We start from the raw sequence: 21,968 nt of genomic DNA on the forward strand, positions 1-21,968 counted from the left end.
TCAGATCGCAGACTGCTGCCCGGCAAGTACGGGCATGGGAGACTGGCTGGCAATCCAAGGTGCTATTGACATTTTGCTCTGTTGCCGCCTTCCTCTCCGATTCCGAAAAGGATTTATTGATGCTTAAATGCACAGTATAAAAAGCATGAAGCTGTCAATGGCCATCCTAAGCTGAACGCGCCTGCTCTCGTCAGATTGCAGACTGCTACCCAGCTTAGGGCCCGGTAAGTACTGGCATGGGAGACTGGCTGGGAATCCCGGGTGCCGTTGACATTTTGCTCTATTGCTGCCTTACGCTCCGATTCCGAAAAGAATTTATTGGTGCTTAAATCCACAGTATACAAGGTGTGAAGCTGTCGACGGCCATCCTAAGCTTAACGCGCCTGCTCTCGTCAGATCGCAGACCGGTACAGATCTTAGGGCCCGGTAAGTACCGGCATGGGACACTGGCTGGGAATCCCGGCTGCCGTTGACATTTTGCTCTGTTGCCGCCTTCCGTTCCAATTCCGAAAAGGATTTATTGATGCTTAAATGCACAGTATACAAAGTGTGGAGCTGTCAACGGCCATCCTAAGCTGAACGCGCCTGCTCTCGTCAGATCGCAGACTGCTACCCAGCTTAGGGTCTGGTAAGTACCAGCATGGTAGACTGGCTGGAATCCCGGGTGCAGTTGACATTTTAATCTGTTGCCGCCTTCCGCTCCGATTCGGAATAGGATTCATTGATGCTTAAATCCACAATATACAGGGTGTGAAGCTGTCAACGGCCATCCTAAGCTGAACGTGTCTGCTCTCCTCAGATCGCAGACTGCTGCCCGGCAGATACCGGCGTGGGAGACTGGCTGGCAATCCAAGGTGCCATTGACATTTTGCTCTGTTGCCGCCTTCCTCTCCGATTAATAAAAATATTTATTGATGCTTAAATCCACAATATACAAGGCGTGTAGATTTCAACGGCCATCCTAAGCTGAACGCGCCTGCTCTCGTCAGATCGCAGACTGCTACCCAGCTTAGGGCCCAGTAAGTACCGGCATGGGAGACTGGCTGGGAATCACGGGTGCAGTTGACATTATGCTCTGTTGCCGCCTTCCGTTCCGATTCCGAAAAGGATTTATTGATGCTTAAATGCACAGTATAAAAATCATGAAGCTGTCAATGGCCACCCTAAGCTGAACGCGCCTGCTCTCGTCAGATCGCAGACTGCTACCTAGCTTAGGGCCCGGTAAGTACTGGCATGGGAGACTGGCTGGGAATCCCGGTTGCCGTTGACATTTTGCTCTATTGCTGCCTTCCGCTCCGATTCCGAAAATAATTTATTGATGCTTAAATCCACAGTATACAAGGTGTGAAGCTGTCGACGGCCATCCTAAGCTTAACGCGCCTGCTCTCGTCAGATCGCAGACTGGTACAGATCTTAGGGCCCGGTAAGTACCGGCATGGGACACTGGCTGGGAATCCCGGCTGCCGTTGACATTTTGCTCTGTTGCCGCCTTCCGTTCCGATTCCGAAAAGGATTTATTGATGCTTAAATGCACAGTATACAAAGTGTAAAGCTGTCAACGGCCATCCTAAGCTGAACGCGCCTGCTCTCGTCAGATCGCAGGCTGATACCCAGCTAAGGGCCTGGTAAGTACCAGCATGGGAGACTGGCTGGGAATCTCGGGTGCAGTTGACATTTTAATCTGTTGCCGCCTTCTGCTCCGATTCGGAAAAGGATTTATTGATGCTTAAATCCACAATATAAAGGGCGTGAAGCTGTCAACGGCCATCCTAAGCTGAACGCGCCTGCTTTCGTCAGATCGCAGACTGCTACCCAGCTTAGGGCCCGGTAAGTACCAGCATGGGAGACTGGCTGGGAATCCCAGGTGTTGTTGACATTTTGCTCTGTAGCCGCCTTCCGCTCCGATTCCGAAAAGGATTTATTGATGCTTAAATCCACAGTATACAGGGTGTGAAGCCGTCTACGGCTATCCTAAGCTGAATGTGCCTGTTCTTGTCAGATCGCAGACTGCTGCCCGGCAAGTACGGGCATGGGAGACTGGCTGGCAATCCAAGGTGCTATTGACATTTTGCTCTGTTGCCGCTTTCCTCTACGATTCCGAAAAGGATTTATTGATGCTTAAATGCACAGTATAAAAAGCATGAAGCTGTCAATGGCCATCCTAAGCTGAACGCGCCTGCTCTCGTCAGATCGCAGACTGCTACCCAGCTTAGGGCTCGGTAAGTACCAGCTTGGGAGACTGCCTGGGAATCCCAGGTGTTGTTAACATTTTGCTCTGTTGCCGCCTTACGCTCCGATTCCGAAAAGGATTTATTGATGCTTAAATCCACAGTATACAAAGCGTGAAGCTGTCAACGGCCATCCTAAGCTGAACGCGCCTGCTCTCGTCAGATTGCAGACTGCTACCCAGCTTAGGGCCTGGTAAGTACCAGCATGGGAGACTGGCTGGGAATCTCAGGTGTTGTTGACATTTTGCTCTGTAGCTCTGTAGACATTTTGCTCCGATTCCGAAAAGGATTTATTGATGCTTAAATCCACAGTATACAGGATGTGAAGCCGTTCTATCTTAAGCTGAATGCGCCTGTTCTTGTCAGATCGCAGACTGCTGCCCGGCAAGTATGGGCATGGGAGACTGGCTGGCAATCCAAGGTGCTATTGACATTTTGCTTTGTTGCCGCCTTCCTCTCCGATTAAAAAAAATATTTATTGATGCTTAAATCCACAGTATACAAGGCGTGAAGATGTCAAGGCCATCCTAAGCTGAACGCGCCTGCTCTCGTCAGATCGCAGACTGCTACGCAGCTTAGGGCCCAGTAAGTACCGGCATGGGAGACTGGCTGGGAATCCCGGGTGCCGTTGACATTTTGCTCTGTTGCCGCCTTCCGCTCCGATTCCGAAAAGGATTTATTGATGCTTAAATCCACAGTATACAGGGTGTGAAGATGTCTACGGCCATCCTAAGCTGAATGCGCCTGTTCTCGGCAGATCGCAGACTGCTACCCAGCTTCGGGCCTGGTAAGTACCAGCATGGGAGACTGGCTGGGAATTCCGGGTGCAGTTGACATTTTGCTCTGTTTCTGCTCCGATTCCGAAAATTATTTATTGATGCTTAAATCCACAGTATACAAAGTGAGAATCCGTCAACGGCCATCCTAAGCTCAACGCACCTGCTCTCGTCAGATCGCAGACTGCTAGCCAGCTTAGGACCCGGCAAGTACCGGCATGGGAGACTGGCTGGGAATCCCGGGTGCCGTTAACATTTTGCTCTGTTGCCGCCTTCCGCTCTGATTCCTAAAAGGATTTATTTATGCTTAAATCCACAGTATACAGCATGATAAGCTATCAACAGCCATCCTAAGCTGAATGCGCCTGCTCTCGTCAGATCGCTGACTGCTACCCAGCTTAGGGCCAGGCAAGTACCGGCATGGGAGGCTGGCTGGAAAGCCCGGATGCAGTTGACATTTTTCTCTGTTGCCGCCTTCCGCTCCGATTCCAAAAAGGATTTATTGATGCTTAACCCCTTAAGGACACATGACGTTCTCATACGTCTCCATTTCCGAGTCCTTAAGGACACATGACGTATGAGAACGTCATGTGTTTTACCGGCCCCCCGCAACCATCTGGAGCGGAGCCGGTCCCCGATGCCTGCTGAAATCGTTCAGCAGGCATCGGGGCATAACGCCCAGGGGGGTCATTATGACCCCCCATGTCGGCGATGGCCGCAGATCGCTGGACAATTCAGTCCAGCGATCTGCGGCGGATTCCGGGTCAATCGGGTCTCCAGTGACCCGATGAACCGGAATTATTGGCTGATCGGGGCCGTCAGAGACGGCCTCGAACAGCCAGACCCAGCAGGGGTGAGGTGGCACTGGTGCCACCTCACGATCGCCCTGATTCGTCGGCCGGATTACCGGCCGACCAATCAGGGCGCCTGCTGCGGGTGTCACTCCCGCAACCCGCTCCGCCCCTCTTCCGGAGGACGTGAGCGGGTGCGGGACGTGCACCCCGGGTGCTGGGGACCCCGATCCCCGGCGCCCCTGTTGGGATCGGGGCCCCAGGAGCAGCGGCGGCGGCGGAGACGACGAGGGACTGACCTGTGCGGTGAGGATCGTTGGAGGTGAGTGACAGCCTCCTGCTGTTGCTTAGCAACAGCTCCCAGCATGCAAAAAGGGCATGCTGGGAGCTGTAGTTATGCAACAGCAGGAGGCAGACCACCACAACTCCCAGCATGCCCTTATGGGCATGCTGGGACTTGTAGTTTTGCAACAGCTGGAGGCACATTCTTTCTATGGAAAAGTGTACCTTCAGCTGTTGTGTAACTACAACTCCCAGCTTGCACAATCAGCTAAAGTGCATGCTGGGAGTTGTAGTGGTGCATCTGGTGGTTGCATAACTACAACTCCCAGCATGCCCGTTGGCTGTCGGTGACTGCTGAGAGTTGTAGTTTTGCAACAGCTGAAGGCACACTGAGTTAAGTAGCAAACCAGTGTGTCTCCAGCTGTTGCATAACTACAATCCCCAGCATCCCCAGCAGAAGTAGTATGCCTCCAGCTGTTGCATAACTACAACACCCAGCATGCCCTTCCGCTGTCCGTACATGCTGGGGGTTGTAGCTTTTGCAACAGCTGAAGGCACACTGGTTGCAAAACACTGAGTTTGTTACCAAACTCGGTGTTTCACAACCAGTGTGCCTCCAGCTGTTGCAAAACTACAACTCCCAGCATGCACTGATAGACCGTACATGCTGGGAGTTGTAGTTTTGCAACAGCTGGATGTCCCCCCCCCCCCCCCCAATGTGAACGTACAGGGTACACTCACATGGGCGGAGGATTACAGTAAGTATCCGGCTGCAAGTTTGAGGTGCGGCAAAATTTCTGCCGCAGCTCAAACTGCCAGCGAGAAACTACTGTGAACCCCCCGCCCGTGTGACTGTACCCTAAAAACACTACACTACACTAACACACAATAAAATAAAAAGTAAAAAACACTACATATACACATACCCCTACACAGCCCCCCCTCCCCTCCCCAATAAAAATGAAAAACGTCTGGTACGCCACTGTTTCTAAAACGGAGCCTCCAGCGGTTGCAAAACTACAACTCCCAGCATGCACTGAGACCGTACATGCTGGGAGTTGTAGTTTTGCAACAGCTGGATTTCCCCCCCCCCAATGTGAACGTACAGGGTACACTCACATGGGCGGAGGATTACAGTAAGTATCCGGCTGCAAGTTTGAGCTGCGTCAAATTTTCTGCCGTAGCTCAAACTGCCAGCGAGAAACTACTGTGAACCCCCGCCCGTGCGACTGTACCCTAAAAACACTACACTACACTAACACACAATAAAATAAAAAGTAAAAAACACTACATATACACATACCCCTATACAACCCCCCTCCCCTCCCCAATAAAAATGAAAAACGTCTGGTACGCCACTGTTTCCAAAACGGAGCCTCCAGCTGTTGCAAAACAACTACTCCCAGTATTGCCAGATAGCCGTTGACTGTCCAGGCATTCTGGGAGTTTTACAACAGCTGGAGGCACCCTATTTGGGAATCACTGGCGTAGAATACCTCTATGTCCACCCCTATGCAAGTCCCTAATTTAGGCCTCAAATGCGCATGGCGCTCTCACTTTGGAGCCCTGTCGTATTTCAAGGCAACAGTTTAGGGTCACATATGGGGTATCGCCGTACTCGGGAGAAATTGGGCTTCAAATTTTGGGGGGTATTTTCTGCTATTACCCTTTTAAAAAATGTAAAATTTTTGGGAAAACAAGCATTTTAGGTAAAAAAAAATATATATTTTTTTACATATGCAAAAGTCGTGAAACACCTGTAGGGTATTAAGGTTCAAATTACCCCTTGTTACGTTCCCCGAGGGGTCTAGTTTCCAAAATGGTATGCCATGTGTTTTTTTTTTTTGCTGTCCTGGCACCATAGGGGCTTCCTAAATGCGGCATGCCCCCAGAGCAAAATTCGCTTTCAAAAAGCCAAATGTGACTCCTTCTCTTCTGAGACCTGTAGTGCGCCAGTAGAGCACTTTTCACACCCATATGGGGTGTTTTCTTAATCGGGAGAAATTGGGCTTCAAATTTTGGGGGGTATTTTCTGCTATTACCATTTTTTAAATTGTAAAAATTTTGGGAAACCAAGCATTTTAGGTAAAAAAAATATATTTTTTTTTACATATGCAAAAGTCGTGAAACACCTGCAGGGTATTAAGGTTCACATTACCCCTTGTTACGTTCCCCCGAGGGGTCTAGTTTCCAAAATGGTATGCCATGTGTTTTTTTTTTGCTGTTCTGGCACCATAGGGGCTTCCTAAATGCGGCATGCCCCCAGAGCAAAATTTGCTTTCAAAAAGCCAAATGTTACTCCTTCTCTTCTGAGACCTGTAGTGCGCCAGTAGAGCACTTTTCACCCCCATATGGGGTGTTTTCTGAATCGGCAGAAATTGGGCTTCAAATTTTGGGGGGTATTTTCCGCTATTACCCTTTTTAAAAATGTAAACATTTTGGGAAAACAAGCATTTTAGGTAAACATTTTTTTTTTTTTTTACATATGCAAAAGTCGTGAAACACCTGTAGGGCATTAAGGTTCACGTTACCCCTTGTTACGTTCCCCGAGGGGTCTAGTTTCCAAAATGGTATGCCATGTGTTTTTTTTTTGCTGTTCTGGCACCATAGGGGCTTCCTAAATGCGGCATGCCCCCAGAGCAAAATTTGCTTTCAAAAAGCCAAATGTGACTCCTTCTCTTCTGAGACCTGTAGTGCGCCAGCAGAGCACTTTTCACCCCCATGCGAGGTGTTTTCTGTATCGGGAGAAATTGGGCTTCAAATTTTGGGGGGTATTTTCTGCTATTACCCTTTTTAAAAATGTAAAATTTTTGGGAAACCAAGCATTTTAGGTAAAAAAAATATATTTTTTTTTTACATATGCAAAAGTCGTGAATCACCTGTAGGGTATTAAGGTTCACTTTACCCCTTGTTACGTTCCCTGAGGGGTCTAGTTTCCAAAATGGTATATCATGTGTTTTTTTTTGCTGTCCTGACACCATAGGGGCTTCCTAAATGCGGCATGCCCCCCAAAAACAATTTGTCGCTCCTTCCCTTCTGAGCCCTCTACTGCGCCCGCCGAACAATTAACATAGACATATGAGGTATGTGCTTACTCGAGAGAAATTGGGTTTCAAATACAAGTAAAAATTTTCTCCTTTTTATCCCTTGCAAAAATTCAAAAATTGGGTCTACAAGAACATGAGAGTGTAAAAAATGAAGATTTTGAATTTTCTCCTTCACTTTGCTGCTATTCCTGTGAAACACCTAAAGGGTTAATACACTTACTGAATGTTTTTTTGAATACTTTAGGGGGTGTAGTTTTTATAATGGGGTCTTTTATGGGGTATTTCTAATATGAAGACCCTTCAAATCCACTTCAAAACTGAACTGGTCCCTGAAAAATAGTGAGTTTGAAAATTTTGTGAAAAATTTCAAAATTGCTACTGAACTTTGAAGCCCTCTGGTGTCTTCCAAAAGTAAAAACTCATAAATTTTATGATGCAAACATAAAGTAGACATATTGTATATGTGAACCCAAAAAAAATATAATTTGAATATCCATTTTCCTTACAAGCAGAGAGCTTCAAAGTTAGAAAAATGCAAAATTTTCATTTTTTTCATCAAATTTTGGGATTTTTCACCAAGAAAGGATGCAATTTACCATAAAATTTTACCACTAAATTAAAGTAGAATATGTCACGAAAAAACAATCTCGGAATCAGAATGATAACTAAAAGCATTCCAGAGTTATTAATGTTTAAAGTGACAGTGGTCAGAATTGCAAAAAACGCTCCGGTCCTTAAGGTATAAAATGGCCTGGTCCTTAAGGGGTTAAATACACAGTATACAGGGTGTGAAGCTGTACACGGCCATCCTAAGCTGAATGCACCTGATCTTGTCAGATCACAGACTGCTACCCAGCTTAGGGCCTGGCAAGGGAGACTGGCTGGGAATCCCGAGTGCTGTCAACATTTTGCTCTCTTGTCGCTTTCCACTCCGATTCCTAAAAGGATTTATTGATGCATAAATCCACAGCATACAGGATGAGAACCTAGCAATGGCCATACTAAGCTGAACGTGCCTGCTCTCATCAGTTCGTAGACTGCTACCCAGCTTAGGGCCCGGCAAGTACCGGCATGGGAGATTGGCTGGGAATCCCGGGTGCCGTTGACATTTTGCTCTGTTGCCGCCTTCCTCTCCGATTCCTAAAAGGATTTATTGATGCTTAAATCCACAGTATACAGAGTGAGAACCAGTCAACGGCCATCCAAAGCTGAACTCAACTGCTCTCGTCAGATCGCAGACTGCTACCCAGCTTAGGTACCGGCATGGGAGACTGGCTGGGAATCCCGGGTGCCGTTAACATTTTGCTCTGTTGCCGCCTTCCGCTCTGATTCCTAAAAGGATTTATTTATGCTTAAATCCACAGTATACAGCATGATAAGCTATCAACAGCCATCCTAAGCTGAATGCGCCTGCTCTCGTCTTATCGCAGACTGCTACCCAGCTTAGGGCCTGGCAAGTACCGGCATGGGAGACTGGCTGGGAATCCCAGGTGCCGTTGACATTTTGCTCTGTTGCCGCCTTCCGCACCGATTCCTAAAAGGATTTATTGATGCTTAAATCCACAGTATACGGAGTGAAAAACTGTCAATGGCCATCCAAAGCTGAACTTGCCTGCTCTCGTTAAATCACAGACTGCTACCCAGCTTAGGGCCCGGCAAGTACCGGCATGGAAGACTGTCTGGAAATCCCAGATGCCGTTGACATTTTGCTCTGTTGCCGCCTTCTGCTCCGATTACTAAAAGGATTTATTGATGCTTAAATCCACAGTACACAGAGTGAGAAGCTGTCAATGGCCACCCTAAGCTGTACTCGCCTGTTCTCGTCAGATCACAGACTGCTGCCCGGCAAGTACCGGCATGGGAGACTGGCTGGGAATCCCAGGTGCTGTTGACATTTTGCTCTGTTGCCGCTTTCTCCTCCGATTCCTAAAATGATTTATGGATGCTTAAATCCAGAGTATACAGTATACAGGGTGAGAAGCTGTCAACGGCCATCCTAAGCTAAACGCGCCTGCTCTGGTCAGATCGCAGACTGCTGGCCGGCAAGAACCTGCATGGGAGACTGGCTCGGAATCCCGTGTGCCGTTGACATTTTGCTCTGTTGCCGCCTTCTGCTCCGATTCCTAAGAGGATTTATTGATACTTAAATCCAGAGTATACAGTATGCAGTATGCAGTATGCAGGGTGTGATGCTGTCAACGGCCATCCTAAGCTGAACACGCCTGCTCTTGACAGAACGCAGACCGCTACCCAGCTTAGGACCCGGCAAGTACCGGCATGGGAGACTGGCTGTGAATCCTGGGTGCCGTTAACATTTTGCTCTGTTGCCGCCTTCCGCTCTGATTCCTAAAAGGATTTATTTATGCTTAAATCCACAGTATACAGCATGATAAGCTATCAACAGCCATCCTAAGCTGAATGCGCCTGCTCTCGTCAGATCGCTGACTGCTACCCAGCTTAGGGCCCGGCAAGTTCCGGCATGGGAGACTGGCTGTGAAGCCCGGATGCCGTTGACATTTTTCTCTGTTGCTGCCTTCCGCTTCGATTCCAAAAAGGATTTATTGATGCTTAAATCCACAGTATACAGGGTGCGAAGTTGTACACAGCCATCCTAAGCTGAATGCACCTGATCTTGTCAGATCGCAGACTGCTACCCAGCTTAGGGCCCGGCATGGGAGACTGGCTGGGAATCCCGAGTGCTGTTGACATTTTGCTCTCTTGCCGCTTTCCACTCCGATTCCTAAAAGGATTTATTGATGCATAAATCCACAGCATACAGGATGAGAATCTGGCAATGGCCATACTAAGCTGAACGTGCTTGCTCTCATCAGTTCGTAGACTGCTACCCAGCTTAGGGCCCGGCAAGTACCGGCATGGGAGATTGGCTGTGAATCCCGGGTGCCGTTGACATTTTGCTCTGTTGCCGCCTTCCGCTCCGATTCCTAAAAGGATTTATTGATGCTTAAATCCACAGTATACAGAGTGAGAACCAGTCAATGGCCATCCAAAGCTGAACTCGCCTGCTCTCGTCAGATCGCAGACTGCTTCCCAGCTTAGGTACCGGCATGGGAGACTGGCTGGGAATCCCAAGTGCCGTTGACATTTTGCTCTGTTGCCGCCTTCGGCTCCGATTCCTAAAAGGATTTATTGATGCTTAAATCCACAGTATACAGAGTGAGAACCTGTGAACCGCCATCCAAAGCCGTACTCGCCTATTCTTGTCAGGTTGCAGACTGTTACCCAGCTTAGTTACCGGCATGGGAGACGGGTTGGGAATCCCTGGTGCCGTTGACATTCGGCTCAGTTGCCGCCTTCCGCTCCGATCCCTTAAAGGATTTATTGATGCTTAAATCCACAGTATACAATGTGTGAAGCTGTCAACGGCAATCCTAAGCTGAACGCGCCTGCTCTCATCAGATCGCAGACTGCTGCCCAGCATGGGAGACTGGCTGGGAATCCAGGGTGCCGTTGACATTTTGCTCTGTTGCCGCCTTCCGCTCCAATTCCAAAAAGGATTTATTGATGCATAAATCCACAGCATACACGATGAAAATTCAGCAACGGCCATCCTAAGCTGAACGTGCCTCCTCTTATCAGATTGCAGACTGCCACCCAGCTTAGGGCCCGGCAAGTTCCGGCAATAGAGACTGGCTGGGAAGCCCGGATGCCGTTGACATTTTGCTCTGTTGCCGCCTTCCGCTCCGATTCCAAAAAGAATTTATTGATGCTTAAATCCACAGTATACAGGGTGTGAAGCTGTCAACTGCCATCCTAAGCAGACTGCTACCCGGCATGGGAAACTGGCTGGGAATCCCGGGTGCCGTTGACATTTTGCTCTGTTGCCGCCTTCCGCTCCCTAAAAGGATTTATTGATGCTTAAATCCACAGTATAAAGAGTGTGAAGCAGTCAACAGCCATCCAAAGCTGAAAGAGCATGCTCTTGTCAGATCGCAGACTGCTACCAAGCTTAGGGCCCAGCAAGTACCGGCATGAGAGACTGGCTTGGAATCCTGGGTGCCGTTGACATTTTGCTCTGTTGCCGCCTTCCGCTCCGATTCCTAAAAGGATTTATTGATGCTTAAATCCACAGTATACAGGGTGTGAAGCTGTCAACGGCCATCCTAAGCAGACTGCTACCCGGCATGGGAAACTGGCTGGGAATCCCGGGTGCCGTTGACATTTTGCTCTGTTGCCGCCTTCCGCTCCCTAAAAGGATTTATTGATGCTTAAATCCACAGTATAAAGAGTGTGAAGCAGTCAACAGCCATCCAAAGCTGAAAGAGCATGCTCTTGTCAGATCGCAGACTGCTACCAAGCTTAGGGCCCAGCAAGTACCGGCATGAGAGACTGGCTTGGAATCCTGGGTGCCGTTGACATTTTGCTCTGTTGCCGCCTTCCGCTCCGATTCCTAAAAGGATTTATTGATGCTTAAATCCACAGTATACAGAGTGAGAAGCTGTCAACGGACATCCAAAGCTGAACTCACCTGCTCTCGTCAGATCGCAGACAGCTGCCCGTCAAGTACCGGCATGGGAGAATAGCTGGGAATCCCGGGTGCCATTGACGTTTTTCTCTGTTGCCGCCTTCCGCTCCGATTACTAAAAGGATTTATTGATGCTTAAATCCACAGTATACAGAGTGAGAAGCTGTCAACTGCCATCCAAAGCTGAACTCGCCTGCTCTCTTCAGATCACAGACTGCTACCCAGCTTAGGGCCCGGCAAGTACCGGCATGGGAGACTGGCTGGGAATCCCGGGTGCCGTTGACATTTGTATAAGCTGGGTAGAGTCACGGAGGAAAATGGGAAGATTGATCACATGTTTTTGTAGGTATAGTAGGCTGTTTGTTCGGGTGGATTCTTGTTATGCTGCATATTAAAGAATCTTTTGAGTGTAATTTTCCTTGTGCAGCTATGCAGGTCCAAAAATAGCTGGAATGGATCCGGTTGGTGGGTGGGACAGAAAGATAATCCAGCATTGATGTATTGGCCGTGTTATCTAGTGTTACAATGCTCACCTCTTTGGTACCAGTCTGGGTATTTTGGGCTTCACTGTTATTGATCTGAGTACTCGGAAGCTCCAAGTGATCATAAATTGGTAGGTTCTAGAAGTAAATAAAGCCAATTTTTGGACTTCTGGAGATCCTCGTGGTTCTGATTTTTGTGCATATGGGAGACCCCATGAGTGAAAATTCTTTTTTTTTGTAGGGTTGCTTCATATTTGTTTTGGAAGCTCAAGCCTGCTTGTAGTAGCCGCAGTATGGCTGTATCCATTTGTTCTTGTATTTTGTTTGATGTTTCATTCTGTGTTTTGTTCACACCTTTATCCTTGATCATCTGGGGATCCTTTTGTGGTGTACTTTTGGAAGGAATTCCAGTACTTTTAGGGGTTAATTCCAGAATTTGTCCAGAGGGTTCAGTAGGTCCAGGATTATCCAGGTGTTTCCCATTTCCATGGTCCCTAGTGATTCTTTTTTTCTGCTTAGGATATTGTTCCAAAGTCTCATTGGGTTCTCTTTTCCGTTTGAAGTTGGTATTAATAAATTATTTGGATTTTATGCCCTCCTTAGATATGGGTTGGTATGAGGGTTTTCTATCATCACTGTTTCTGTGATTTTTATGTTTAGTTTGATGGTTAGCGTGGTTGTTGTTATTATTATTGTTATTACATGAGTTCCATGTGATTTTTTGGTGTACCTCCATGTTGTGTTTGGACTGTAGGGAGTGGGGATGGAATGGTTATCATTACTGTCATGCACATATACATGTTGTTGTGACTGTTTCGAGGACCCTGTATCCTCTTGCAATTCCAGGGATCCCCTTTAAGGTAATCCCCCCTGTCCCTGTTTAGTTTGTGCACCTTTTTGTCAATAATATCCGCCTCTAGTTTGGTAAGTGTAGTGGCGATATTATGGTTGATGTAGTGAAAATTAGTATGGTTATGATATTTCTCTAATTTCCCCATGATTTCTGTAATTTTTGTGTCAGCATCAGCCCATAATACACATCTTTTGTTAATCAACATACGTAACATATTAAATGTACTCTCATCAAGTAGTCTACACCATTCCTGTGTATATTCTACGTCATTTGGAAAAGTAGGAATAACAGTAAATCTAAGCCCCCTAGGGGTAATGTTTTTTAACAGTTAGATATTAAAAAGGAAACATCTACCTGGTGTTGAAGTTCAGTCTTTAAATGCTGTTCCAAAGTGTTGAAGAGCCCAGTCATAGTCCGAACAATGGTGTCGGAAAATTCTTGATTGTCGACACCATCCACATTCAGTGTCTTTCACAGATATTCCTTTAGTGAGCCTGATAATTTGTTGCTCTCGTAAGTTGATTTCTGTAGTAGTCCATCCTCGGTTAACGTGACCTTTGCAGGGGACAGCACTGCCCAGAGCTTCAGCTCATGCCGGTGGGTTTAATTCCTCCGTGTATATAGCAAACAGGGAAAAAAAGGGGATTGCACCCTTGTGAAGTACGTTCATGTGGAGGTTATGAGTGGTGGTTAGAGTGTTACTCACCAAGTAGGGTTGCGCTGAGAGCACAACACCTCAGTGGGCTTTCCACAATATCCAGACCTGCAGCCATGGTCCTATGGAGTCAGGCTTATTCTCCCAGTGGTAAAAAGGATTTTTTAGGGGAAATTAACAAAAAACTCACCCACCCTAACAGATCACAATAGCTCCAATTTTCGAAACTCGGAAACAATGAAAAACTAGAGGATGCCGAGCAGGCAAAAAAAAGATTGGAATAACCAGGCCTAACCTCAAAAAGAACAAAAAACCTGAAGATACAATACAGATCTTCAACCTTTCTCAGTATAAACTAAACCCCTATGCGGTATCCCTCCTTAAAAAAGGGATTATCCTTCTGTCCCACCCACCAACCTGATCCATTACAGATAGTTTTGGACCTGCATAGCTTCACAAGGAATATTACACTCAAAAGATTCTTTAATATGCAGCATAACAAGAATCCACCGGAACAAACAGTCTCCTCCATAGATCCAGCAACTGAAACTTCTATCAAACATCAACCAGTGAAGGCCCCCTCAACATTTTATACTATACACTCTCAGGGGCACAATCAGTACTTTCCATGATGTGGTGAGTGAAGAATTCAAGAAACTACCTATTATGAACAAAAGGAGAGTAAAATCTAATATAAGGAGGCATGAGCAGCTAGCCTTAAAAAATCAGAAAAAAAAAAAAAAACAGGATCTAGTGCTCCGCCCTGCGGACAAGGGAGGGGGCTTGGTGATTATGGATTACCAGCTTTATCATGAGGAAGCTCTACGCATCCTCTCTGACAAGGAATTTTACTGCAAAATTACGGATGATCCCTTTACCAAATTGGTAAAAGACCCTGGGACACTGTTTCAACAAGCATTTGACAACAACATACTCAACAAACAAGAACATCCGTTCCTGACAGCTAATAATCATAATCATCCGTATTTCTATTTTCTACCAAAAATTCAAAAATCACTTACCAAACCGCCTGGAAGACCTATTATAGCTTGTACTTACTCCCCCACAAGTAACCTAGCACATTTCATCGACCTATACCTACAAAAATATGTGATCAACCTTTCCAGTTTCCTCTACCCAGCTTATACAAAGTCTATCATCCCTTAAATGGGACCCAAAATACATCATGATCACATGCGATTTAAACTCCCTATATACGAATATCGAACATGAATTGGGGCTAAACGCAGTGGAGACTTTCCTGGCCAAAGATACCAAGATATCTCAAGCCCAGAGACGGTTCCTACTGTTGGGTCTCAGATTTATTCTTGATAACAATTTTTTCATGTATAATGGTACCACCTAACAGCAAAAGAAAAGTACCGCTATGGGGCTATAGTAGCCCCCGCACACACCAATCTATTCATGGGGGCCTTCGAGGATTAATTAATTTGGGGCATTGCCTCCATTATGCAACAAGTCATCTGTTATAAAAGATGTATAGATTATCTTGTATATATCTGGAAAGGTTCTGAAAAATCCACGGATCGCCTACTTGAAAACCTCAATAATAACAACAGTGGCATCACATTTACCATACACACCAGCAGAGATTCCATTGAATTTCTAGACCTAATCATCACTCACGATGATAACCAATTCTTCACTTCCACCTTCTTCAAAAGGGTTGATACAAATAGTTACATTGATTTTTCAAGTGGCCAATACAAAAAATGGCTGGAAAACATTCCCTACTCACAATACAAGAGAGTTAGGAAAAATTGTACCAACGATCAGGATTTCCAGGTACAAGCAGGAATACTTAGAAAGAGATTCATTGCCCAAAAATATTCCCCCAAGCTGCTTGCAGATGCATACCAGACAACTAAAATACTAACTCAAGAAGACTGCCTGAAACAGAAGTCAAGAGACGTGACCAAGAAGAATTGGGACTACAATTTTATCACCACCTACAGTTCCTCATCCAGAGACATCAAAAGGATATTGAAACAGCATTGGAATATGCTCCAAAATGACAGTCTCCTGAGGGATACTTTTATCTAAAAATCCAGCAGTAACTTTTCGAAGGGCTCCATCAATCAAAAATATCCTAGCCCCCAGCCAGCTGAAGCAGCAACAACCGAAAGAATCCCAGCAGGGCCCCCTGGGCAGCTTCTGCTGTGAGAAGAAAGGATGAATGAGTTGCACAGAAATCATACACAACAGCCATACCTTCACCTCAACCGTGACAGGAGAGAGCTTCGAGATCAAACATCACCTAACTTTTGATTCAGAATTTGTGATTTACTTAATCCAATGTCACTGTGGACTTCAGTACATTGGGAGAACGACTCAGAAACTCAGGAGCAGAATTAACAAACACAGATTTAACATCATAACTGGATTTATGCTACGTAGTCTATTAAGGGACTGTACCACAGTCCACAAAGAAATTATGAGACCCTTCAAGGTTCTCCTAATTGATCATGTCTCTAAACAGATTCGAACTTCTGAAACTACTTGAAGTCTTCTGGATATACAAATGTGGCTCCCTCCAACCCTCCGGACTGAATGAGATTTCAGAAACCATACTAAATTAAATGGGTATTCCAGGCAAAAACTTTTTTATATATATCAACTGGCTCCGGAAAGTTAAACAGATTTGTAAATTACTTCTATTAAAAAATCTTAATCCTTCCAATAGTTATTAGCTTCTGAAGTTGAGTTGCTGTTTTCTGTTGAACTGCTTTCTGATGACTCACGTCCCGGGAGCTGTCCAGCTCCTATGGGGATATTTTCCCATCATGTAAGGGATATTCTCCCATCATGCACAGCTCCCAGGACGTGACATCATCATGGAGCAGTTAGACAGAAAACTTCAGAAGCTAATAACTATTGGAAGGATTAAGATTTTTTAATAGAAGTAATTTACAAATTTGTTTAACTTTCCGGAGCCAGTTGATATATAAAAAAATGTTTTGCCCGGAATACCCCTTTAATTCTTCCCACATAGCACCTAAATCCTTTTCAGAATTCACCACATCCTACCATATATCATCCTTATCTGCCCACTCTCAACCGGCAAAAGTTCCTACACTATCCACCTCTGCCTAGCTTCCCCTACCCACCTGTTTATTACCCTTACTATATATTATTGCCATTATTATTTTTTCCCCCTCCCATCTCTGTTATCCGGACCCTCCAATTCCCCCCTTGTCAGCCCAATGGCCCGCTGTGCCACAGTCTTTGCCATCTTTAGCGGTCCCGCATCCCATTGACTCCACATACCATCTTCGAGCTTCCCCTTGTAGTAAATGTATTACCCACTGCATCACTATCTCGATTTATCCATCCACACCACTACCTTGCAATAAAGTATTACCCACCGCACCACTATCTTCCCATCCAGTACCTCCATCACCGAAATGCTTAATATTTACCCAGCATCCAACATTTGAGAGGTTCGGTCTACCAGGTCCATAACCCCGCCTCCTCTCAACTCCACCATGGCACATATATTGCTCAGGTACTTTGCGCATTCTATCCCGTCTGCGCATATAGCCTGATCCTACCCAACTCGGAGTCATGCCTTCTCCACATTCTGTTACAGCACAACACAGTAGCCTGCTTGCATGAATACAGAAAGAGACAGGAGGGGCTCAACCTAGTACATGCGGGGTGCTACCCAGTGAAGAAAAGCACAGAATACCAGAACCAGAAAAAGCCATCACTGATAAATGGTAGCACACCCAATATGATCCATTAGAAAAATATTTTATTGATACAAAATGTATTAGAAACAAACAATTGCACACAAGAGAAGATTAAAAACATTAAAATCCCTGGCTTGCTAAAGCCAGCACACCATGAGTTCCACAAATGGATGCATGTTGAGCGCATTGACCCTGTCCCCTTTTTTCATTGCACGCATGCCACGACTGGTGACGGTGCGTTCCACTGTGCGTTCCACGTGGGACGCATGGTGGGGTGCGTCCACGTGGAGCGCAGGGACTTCCGGGAAGGGCATTGATTACACCTTCCGGCCGGAAGCTGGGATAGCGTTCTGTGGCACCACGGCACATGGAGGCCCGATCAGGAACACCAGTTAGGTATGTTTGCTAATTATTGTACATATAAATACTCACGTGTTTCTCTTCACATACAACCACCCCTGAGGAAGTTGCCTTTGTGTGGCAACGGAATGCTTGGGGACTCTGCTGACCCCGTCCTCCCTCACTCCACCAATTGCTACCTGGCCTGTGATGTCTGGTTCCATGTGGATCACCTGGTTGATAGCTCCGTCTTCCAGTGCAACTAAACATATCTGCGCATTTACACATTGATCCACTACACCAACCACTTCAATGGATCGCTGACTCTGAAAAAACTTCGTCAGGCTCTCATACACTGAGGCTGCTTTTATAATTGAATAACCCCAGTGTATTGCCTGTATCAATCAGACATCTAACAAATGTTTGACATCACATAGGATATTTCTTAATTTTCTTGTTTTTACTTTATGTGCACATAACCTTTCATATGCACTTTGCGCATGTTGTTCATGAAGCCCATAATGAGTGTAACCTTTTATTTGAACATACTGAGTACCTGGCTGTTCACAGTGTTATACAACTTGCCTGATGAAGGGTCTGGTACGGACCAGAAACGCGTTGCTTGTTTAACTATGTAATAAACCCTTTTTCAAACAAGAATACCAGATGTCCTAGTCCTATCATCTTCAGCAGACCAGAGCCAGAGATGGTCGTTTTTTTTCTTTCCTACATGCAAATTACCACTGGGAGAAGAAGCCTGACTCCGGAGGACCGTGGCTGCAGGTCTGGATATTGTGTAAAGCCCACTGAGGTGTTGTGCTCTCAGAACAACCCTACTTGGTGAGTAACACTCTAACCACCACTCATAACCTCCATATGAACGTACTTCACTGGGGCGCAATTCCCCTTTTTTTCCCCTGTTTGATTGAAGTAAATGGAGACAAGTTGTGTGGTACTGTATTTTAGAAGAAATTAGCTCTGTTTTCTATTCCTGGATAACCCTGTGATGCACACTGCTACTATCGCTATGGGATCAGAATATATAGTAATTATACAACTGCCCTGCGGCTTTGTTCATTCATTGCATTTTTGCTAAGTTTTTTTTCCTGCTTCTGCCCTGATTTCTCTAAAACCATGGCAAAAAAATGTATTAGAAACAAACAATTGCACACAAGAGAAGATTAAAAACATTAAAATCCGTGGCTTGCTAAAGCCAGCACACAACTTAGGGGAGGGGCCATGAACCCCCTATCCTAACATGACACCTGCCCTCAATGATACAATAAACGACCTGTGTGTCAGGTCTGTAGTTCGCATGCAGGTAACAATAATATCAAATATGGAATACGTTACACCATATCCATACGAATACCATATAATGACTACACTGCAGCTATATAGAATAACAAATTATCACATGGAACCAGACATAAAGAAGGTTTTTATTATTTAATGTATATAAAATATTATGCCAATAGGGCCATAAACAGGAGTATATGTATATATATATATATATATATATATATATATATATATATATATATATATATAGGATGGTAACATGCCCCTGGTGGCCAAGGCGTCCAGTGAATCAAACAGTCACAGACAAATAGGTTATACTAGAATAGTGTCCCCCCATAAATTGCCACTGTTCACTAATACTCAGTCCATCTAACAGTCACAATAGCTAACTAGTGAGAGATATTTAGTATAAGAGCATGGAAAAGTCAAGCAACACCCAGTGGAAAGAAAAAGGAATAATACCCTAAATACAGTAAAAAGAGAAAAATAGACATAATAGTGCCGACAGCTAATTAAAAGTGGTCATTATGTCAAAAGGATTTGTCTGTGACACATGTGAGTAAGTGGACACGCCGGCCACCTAGGGACCTAGATTAGCAGGGTCCGGGTGACATAGCCCTTCATATTCCCTAATCCACCCCCCTCTTATTTTTAGAGTGTCAAGGACGTCCAATAAATTGTCTACAAGGGTTGTATGGAGAGCTTTATGCAACCATCATGGCAAATAGGATACCGGCCAAGATTCTTTTACTATATGTTATAAGAAATATATACATATAGAGGAACACAACTTAAATTATACACAATAATGATATTCCAGGTGTGCAATCATGAGGATTCATTAATATATTGTACATTTTTTGTATGTATTAATTCATGTCATTCTCTAAATGGTTGATATTACCATATATTTTTGTGATTCCATATTTGTATAGTCCACAGTTCATCTGTGAGGCTCAATAGCCATAAAATGTGATTGTCTGGAGGTGATCACAAAAAGAGGAATAGAAAAGTGAGAGGAGTACTGTCCATAATTCATCCATGAGGCCCAATAGCCATGAAGCGTGATCGTCTGAAAGTGATCACGAAAAAGGGTGAAAAAATTTATGAAAGGAGTCCTTGGTGGATGTAAGTCCCAAATAGAGGGCCTCTGTATGTCCCAATCAATCAGTAGAGGCATCAGACCCTGAAGTTTCTGTACATAATGTGGGCAGGCAGTCCACTGCAAGGTTCCATCCCACAATTGTCAAACAGGTAAATCCCATCTTTCTTTTTCCATAGAGGGATGGAGACACCCACAATCAGGTCAAACCATGCTCCAGCCAGAGAAGAAGATCCAAAGTCCAGGAACAAAAGAAATAGTCCAAGAGAATCCCCAGGCAAACCAAGATAGGTCCTAGATAAGGTGTCATATTACGAATGATCCACAGGGAGACCTACATGATAATGTATTAGTAAAGAGGGAGACATTAGAGACATAGCAGAGATAATGAGACATAGTGGACTAGGTCAAAATGGTTAATGTAGTGTAAAGCCTGTATTCAGTATTGACCTATTTGTGTTGGCTACCAAGTCGTTCTAGTGAGAAAGGAAAATGTGAACAAATGTGTGTGATGTGAATGTGTAAATGTGTGTTGTGAATTGTGTATGAGGTAATGATAATATGAATTAGATGTGTTTATTATCCACTAGTAACAATAAGTAATATGTGTACATGTCCATAACCAGTATGGGTATACACACACGTGTGTGCCTGGCAGAGTTATGATCCACATGATTAAAAGTAAGTGACCATGTCCAGAATACATCGGTCGTGGACCAAATATACTTAGATTGTTAAATAGATAAAAAATATATGTCCCTATCCAAGGTACATAAATTACTATAGGTAAAATGTTAATGGAAATGGATTATTACATCAAGGTGATATCAAGATCCAAGTTATCGTATTTGTTATCTGAAAAAACTGATCCATAGCCCACCAGTCATGCCGCCAAGGGTGCGGTGAGAAACCACATCCATGACAGCATGACTCTCAACTGCAAGGTAATACTGCCTAACTCTCAACTACAGGGTTATACATACCGTATTTTTCGCCCTTTGGACGCACCGGCGTATAAGACGCACCCAAATTATAGGTGCAAAATCTAAAGTGCAAAATCCAATAAAATAAAGATTTTGAACCCAATAGTGGTCTTCAACCTGCAGACCTCCAGATGTTGCAAAACTAAAACTCCCAGCTAGTTTTGCAACATCTGGAGGTCCGCAGATTGAAGACCACTGGTATAGGAGGTAGTACTCACGTGTCCCCGCCGCTCCGGACCCGTCACCACTGCCCTGGATGTCGATCCATCACTGTCGCCGTGTCCCCGTCGCTCCAGAACATCTCTGCTGCCGGACGTGTATCCTCGCTCTCCGTCGCCGCCATCACATCGTTACGCACGCCGATGCACCTACGCGACTAGGCGATGACGATGAAGGAGAGCGCCAGCCATACAGGGGATCCCTGAACGGAGAAGACACCGAGGAGGCAGGTAAGGTCCCTCCCGGTGTCCTGTAAGCACTAACCCGGCTATTCAGTCGGGCTGTTCGGGACGCGAACAGCCTGACTGAACAGCCGGTTTAGTGTCACTTTCCCTTCAGACGCGGTGGTCAGCTTTGATCGCCGCGTCTGAAGGGTTAATACAGGGCATCACCACGATCGGTGATGTCCTGTATTAGCCGCGGGTCCCGGCCGTTGATGGCTGCAGGGACCGCCGCGATAGGGGTGTATTCGCCGTATGAGACGCACCAACTTTTTCCCCCCAGTTTTGGGGAAGAATAAGTGCGTCTTATACAGCGAAAAATACGGTAGTGAACAATAATGTGTGATATAGGAGTGATAAGATAATGAGAACTAGAAGTAACATGTAAGGACAATATATTCAAAAGAAAAATGGTAAAAAAATATATATATGTGACATGTGAATAAGTGAGTAATCTGTTAACTCTAAATGAACGTGGCTGGTGCTGCCAAT

The 21,968-nt window shown here is 45.3% G+C and overlaps 2 pseudogenes; both read left to right on the forward strand.

The window, feature by feature from the left end:
* Nucleotides 1-153: 153 nt before the first annotated feature.
* LOC130352457 (5S ribosomal RNA) lies at nucleotides 154-273 on the forward strand (annotated as a pseudogene).
* Nucleotides 274-1,756: 1,483 nt separating this feature from the next.
* Nucleotides 1,757-1,876, forward strand: LOC130352423 (5S ribosomal RNA; annotated as a pseudogene).
* The last annotated feature ends 20,092 nt before the right edge of the window (nucleotides 1,877-21,968 follow it).

This window comes from Hyla sarda, chromosome 1 (genome assembly GCF_029499605.1).
Source record: "Hyla sarda isolate aHylSar1 chromosome 1, aHylSar1.hap1, whole genome shotgun sequence".
Classification (NCBI taxonomy): domain Eukaryota; kingdom Metazoa; phylum Chordata; class Amphibia; order Anura; family Hylidae; genus Hyla; species Hyla sarda.